Source organism: Myxocyprinus asiaticus, chromosome 15 (assembly GCF_019703515.2).
Source record: "Myxocyprinus asiaticus isolate MX2 ecotype Aquarium Trade chromosome 15, UBuf_Myxa_2, whole genome shotgun sequence".
Lineage (NCBI taxonomy): Eukaryota > Metazoa > Chordata > Actinopteri > Cypriniformes > Catostomidae > Myxocyprinus > Myxocyprinus asiaticus.
The window spans coordinates 50526614-50532786 of NC_059358.1; positions in this window are offsets into that span (position 1 = coordinate 50526614).

Below are 6173 nucleotides of genomic sequence, written 5' to 3' on the forward strand. Positions count from 1 at the left end.
AACTTCAAAGACCACATCTCAAAGACAGCACAATCATGTAGACTCTACAATATCAGGAAGATAAGACCCTTCCTCTCTGAACATGCTACACAACTTCTTGTTCAGTCACTGGTCATAACTAGACTGGACTACTGTAACGCTCTCATTGCAGGCTTCCCTGCATGTGCAATTAGACCCCTGCAAATGATCCAGAATGCAGCAGCACATCTGGTCTTTAATGAACCAAAGAGAGCACGTTACACCACTCCTTGTCTCTGCCTGCCGGTTGATGCATGTATCAAATTCAAGGCTCTGATGCTGGCATACAGAACAGTCACTGGGTCTGCTCCAGCATACCTCAAATAATATCTGCAGAGCTACGTTCCCACCTGCGGTCGGCTAAGGAACGTCGCCTTGTTGTACCAACACAAAGAGGCACCAAAACACTTTCCCGGACTTTCGGCTTCATCGTACTATTTTGGTGGAATGACCTTCCCAGCTCCATCCGTGAAGCTGACTCTGTCTTCAAAAAAACGGCTAAAAACACATCTTGAGCACTTAACCAGTCACTAAAAAAATAAATAAATCTTGTTGCACTTTAATCTGTCTTGAATACTACTATTCTGATGCTAGTTAAACTTTGTAATACGGCACTTTTTGTACCACTGTCTCCATAAGATGATTCGCTTATAATGTATTTCTCTTATGTAAGTCGCTTTGGATAAAAGCGTCTGCCAAATGAATAAATGTAAATATAAGTACAGTTAATAGAAAATGAAAACTTTAAACAGAATATAGTTTTATTTAAATTTAAATAAAGCATTGAACTGGTAAGCAAAAGGTTGTTGGTTCAATCCCCACAGCCACAACCATTGTGTCCTTGAGCAAGGCACTTAACTCCAGGTTGCTCCAGGGGGATTGTCCCTGTAATAAGGCCTGTAAGTCGCTTTGGATAAAAGCGTCTGCCAAATGCATAAATGTAAATGTAAATGTAAATCATGCTTTTCACAATGCATTTGGTTCCAAAGCAGCTTTTCAGCTTATATTTCCTTATGATAAATCCACCAGTGAGCAAAGACAGTGGCAAGGAATGCAAGTAAATGTAATTAAATTTTTTTTAATTTCATTTGATAAATCAATAACATTATATTTAACATCCAACATCTACTCACAGGAGAATCTCTGTCCTCATTAGGAACTGAAGCGGGAGGGTCAGGTTGTTGCGGCTATCAAAAAAGAAAATATCATCATTAAAATCTCTCTTTTGCTTGTGTAAATGTGTCTTTTAATACAAGTTTGTAGTGAATGCTGAAATGGCAATATAATGTGACTGTACATAACACAACAGTGTTAAACAGCATGTTTCATTATTAACACACCATGTGTCAATCCTATACAGTAATGACAAATTCACATTATGAAAAACACACGGACAGTTTGTACATTTATGGACATACAATTCATGCAACATTGCATATTGATGATGCACATATTAATTACATTCGATTTACCTGTAGTACACTTTCAGGTGTCTTACTTCCAGTAAGTGGATGGTATGTGAAACATCTGCGAAAAGGAACGGAAAAGAGTAGGCGGAACCTGCTGCTGGCAGCCGCCAATCATTAGTGTCCAAAAAGAGACAACAGCCAATCCCTGCCAGAGTAACGAATGACAACAGTAAACTTCTCTCAGTGGTAGCGTTTGAAATAAAAATAAATTAAAAAAAAAAAATGTAAAAAAAATTACATTTGATAATAATAATGAATAACATATTTCTTCAATCGTATGTATGTATAATTGACGTAATATTGTTTGCATTGTTGTATTACTCGGCTTGTACCCTGAATTACATTATTTAAAAGTACAACTGCTAATAACTGAACTTAAAATGCAACAATAAAATATTATAAGGTTCAATAAATGTCTATATACAACAACGACAAAAATGTCATCAGTCATTCACACAACATGTACATTTTTCCTTTTTACGTACGATATTAACTACATAACTAATAAACGGGTCCACATCCTGATCTTTTTTATTTTGGATAGATCTCTCAGGAATTGAACAAACATGCTATTGAACATCAAGAATAAAACTTTCATTTGACCACTGCTTGCACAAATAAAAGGATTCGACTTTGATGTGCACTTCCACAGTCAATTCGGAATGGCTTTAAAGACCTTCATTATTAATTCTATGCTCAGTTAATATAATAAATATGCTACACATGGCTAACTGACTTTGGCATTATATCCATGATGTACAGTCAGAGGGGAACTGGCTCCCCCTGTGAACTTGGTTTCCCCCTAGTTTTTTTCTTTCTCCATAAATAAACATCTTGTTGAGTTTGGGTTCCTGGCCATAGTCACCTTTGGCTAACTCACTGGGGACTTAAAGACTAATAACTATAATGTATGATTTTCAATTATGTCCTTTTAATTAGTAATGTGTTGATAATGGAGTATCTGTTTAATGGATGATGTAGTGCTTCAAAAAGATTGTTTTTGTGTAAAGCTGCTATGTGAATGTGAATTGTGAAAAGTGCTATATAAATCAGATTTACCTGACAGTCCTTTCTGACCAATATTAATATATTTTATGGTCTCTAAATGTTACGCAAAGGTCAAGAAATGGTGATGGAAGGTAAATGCAAATATGTTTTTGATCATTGAAAACTATATTTTTGATGTAGACCTAACTGGGACTTAATTGAACTGATTTAGTTCACAGCAACCTTAAACTTAATTGTAGAGAGCTCATTTGAAACACGCTCAAGGTTAAGGCGCACTCAAAATGATACATTGGCTCCATCTAAAGGACACTTAAGTGTACTGTGGCATTGTAAAGAGGAGGCGAGAAGCAGCTTTCCTGGTTCAGGTAAGGGTTTATTTTCTCTCTCTCTGCAGCACAAATTACAGTCTCCCAGTCTTTGCGTTATGCACAAAGTTAATCAACAATCACACACCGCTTCACAAAATAAACTCTCATCATTTGTAATAAAAACTCTTTGCTTCTTGCTCGGGTCTGTCGTGCCCAGGCTCTCTCCCCCTCCTATTTGCGGTGTGTCTCTATTTATGCCGCTCTCCCCGTGCTCACTGAAATTAGAGACAGGTGTTAGACATAATTTAGCTCAGGTGTAAGCGCCCTTACCGCTTTTTCTCTCTCCGGAGAGATGCTTGACCACGCCCCCGCTACCACATATCCCCACCGCCCGACTCAGGCCGGGGCGACATCCGGCCTGCCTACCACTCCCCCCCCCCCATTCCTGGAAAGGAAGTCGGCGACAGCCATCTGCGCCCCCGGTCTGTGGACCACCTTGAACTTAAACGGCTGAAGAGCCAGATACCAACAGGTGATCCGGGCGTTAGTATCTTTCATGCGGTGGAGCCACTGGAGTGGGGCGTGATCCGAGCAGAGGGTGAAGGCCCGCCCCAACAGGTAGTATCGGAGAGTGAGGACCGCCCACTTGATGGCGAGACACTCCTTCTCCACGGTGCTGTACTTAGTTTCCCTTAACGAGAGCTTACGGCTAATGTACAGCACCGGGCGCTCCTCCCCCCCCACCACCTGCGAGAGCACGGCCCCCAGCCCCCTGTCTGAAGCATCTGTCTGTAAAACAAAAGGGAGAGAGAAGTCAGGTGAATGTAACAGCGGCCCCCCGCAAAGTGCGGCTTTAACTTGCGTGAACGCCTGTTGACACTGCTCCGTCCACTGGACCGGATCTGGAGCTCCCTTTTTAGTGAGATCAGTCAGCGGGCTGGTGACGTCCAAATAGTTAGGCACAAACCTCCTATAGTAGCCAGCCAGCCCCAGGAACTGCCTCACCCCCTTTTTGGTCTTGGGTCTCGGGCAGGTCGCAATCGCCACTGTCTTGTCAATTTGGGGACGCACCTGCCCGTGGCCCAAGTGGAACCCCAGATACCGTACCTCAACCCGCCCAATCGCACACTTCTTCGGGTTTGCTGTGAGCCCCGCTTGGCGCAGCGATCACAGAACCGCCCTCAGGTGTTGCATATGCCGCTGCCAATCATTGCTATAAATGATGATGTCATCTAAATAGGCAGCGGCGTAAGCTGAATGCGGCCTGAGGATTCGGTCCATGAGACGCTGAAACGTAGCCGGGGCCCCAAACAAACCGAACGGAAGTGTCACAAATTGGTGTAATCCAAACGGTGTGGAGAAGGTGGTTTTCTCACGGGAAATTGGTGTCAAGGGGATCTGCCAATAACCCTTCGTCAAATCCAATGTCGAATAAAAACGAGCAGTGCCCAACCGATCGAGCAACTCATCAACGCGAGGCATTGGATATGCATCAAATTTAGACACCGCGTTGACTTTTCTATAATCCACACAGAATCGCACAGACCCGTCGCTCTTAGGCACTAGAACAACTGGGCTGGACCAATCACTGTGGGATTCTTCTATTACCCCCATTTCAAGCATCGCATCCAATTCCTTCCGAACAATTTTCTTTTTGTGTTCGGGTAGTCGATAGGGGCGGCTACGTACCACCACCCCCGGCTCGGTCTCGATGTGGTGATGGATGAGGTTTGTACGTCCCGGTAGAGGGGAAAACACATCTGCAAACTCCTGTTGCAACCTGGCAACCTCCGCGAGTTGGCTCGGTGAGAGGTGGTCTCCGCAAGTGACCGGGGTGAACTGTTTATGTTTTGAGCTCACCTCCGATCCGAGCTCCGCCTTCTCGGGAACCACCGTAGCCAACGTCACGGGGACCGCCTCCCTCCACAATTTTAGGAGATTGAGGTGGTATATTTGACGTGCGTCCCCTCTATCGGATCGTTTAACCTCATAATTGAGATCTCCCACTCGTCGTGTGACCTCAAAGGGTCCTTGCCACTTGGCGAGTAATTTAGAGCTTGATGTGGGAAGCAATACAAGCACTTTATCTCCCGGTGCAAATTCCCTTAGCTGAGTTCCCCTGTCATACAGTCGGCACTGTCGTTCTTGAGCTTGGAGCAAATTCTCCTGTGTTAGTTGCCCCAAGGTGTGGAGTTTTGCTCTAAGATCAAGAACGTACTGAATTTCATTTTTACTGTTCGAAGGTCCTTCCTCCCAGGCTGCTCGCAATACATCAAGCACGCCGCGTGGGCGTCGCCCATACAAGCAGCTCGAATGGGGAGAAGCCAGTGGAGGCTTGCGGGACCTCTCGTACTGCAAATAACAGGGGGTCGAGCCATTTATCCCAATTTCTAGCATCGTCGTGCACGAACTTACGAATCATGTTTTTGAGGGTTTTATTAAATCGTTCCACCAGGCCATCCATTTGAGGATGGTATACACTGGTGCGAATCGATTTAATATTTAATAACTCGTACAGTTCGCGTAGTGTCCGTGACATAAACGTTGTGCCTTGATCGGTGAGGATTTCTTTCGGAATCCCCACCCGGGAGATTATTTTGAAGAGTGCCTCCGCAACACTGCGTGCTGAGATGTTGCGAAGAGGCACTGCTTCCGGATATCGCGTTGCATAGTCCACTAGGACCAATACAAAGCGATGTCCGCGTGCTGACCGTTCTAATGGCCCGACGAGGTCCATTCCAATTCTCTCAAAGGGGACCTCGATCAAAGGGAGAGGGCGCAATGGCGCTTTCCAACTTCAAGCTCCGGAAGAGTTGACGACTTTCCTCCGGAGTGCGACCAACCCGTTGCAAGATGGCTTTTTTTAGATCTCCGTAGGCCAGGAGGCTCGACGCTGGCAGTTGTTGAGCCGCGAGCTGGGCTTCCCCGGACAGTAGTGGGATCAGTCGGGCTGCCCATTGGCCGAGCGGCCAGCCCCAGATCTCGGCAGTCCGCTCAAACAAATCCAGGAAAGCCTCGGGGTCATCCGCCGCCCACATTTTCTGTAATGCTGGCGGGGGTAATGGCGTGGGTGTGTCCGGGGTCGCGGCTGAGGATGCCCCCTGGCTGAGGAGGCTCCGGATCGCCTGCCGGTCCTCGGCTTGAGCATGCATGAGCTCGACAAACCGGCGGTCTTGATCTTGCCGGAGCTCAAGCAGCGTTTGTTGGTGGTTCCGATGTAGGCTGGCGAGGGCTTGGAGGATCTCCGCCAACTGGGAGGACTCTACGGGACGACCTCCATCCATCTTCGACCCAAAACTTCAGTTCCCGGGTTTCGGCACCAGTGTAAAGAGGAGGCGAGAAGCAGCTTTCCTGGTTCAGGTAAGGGTTT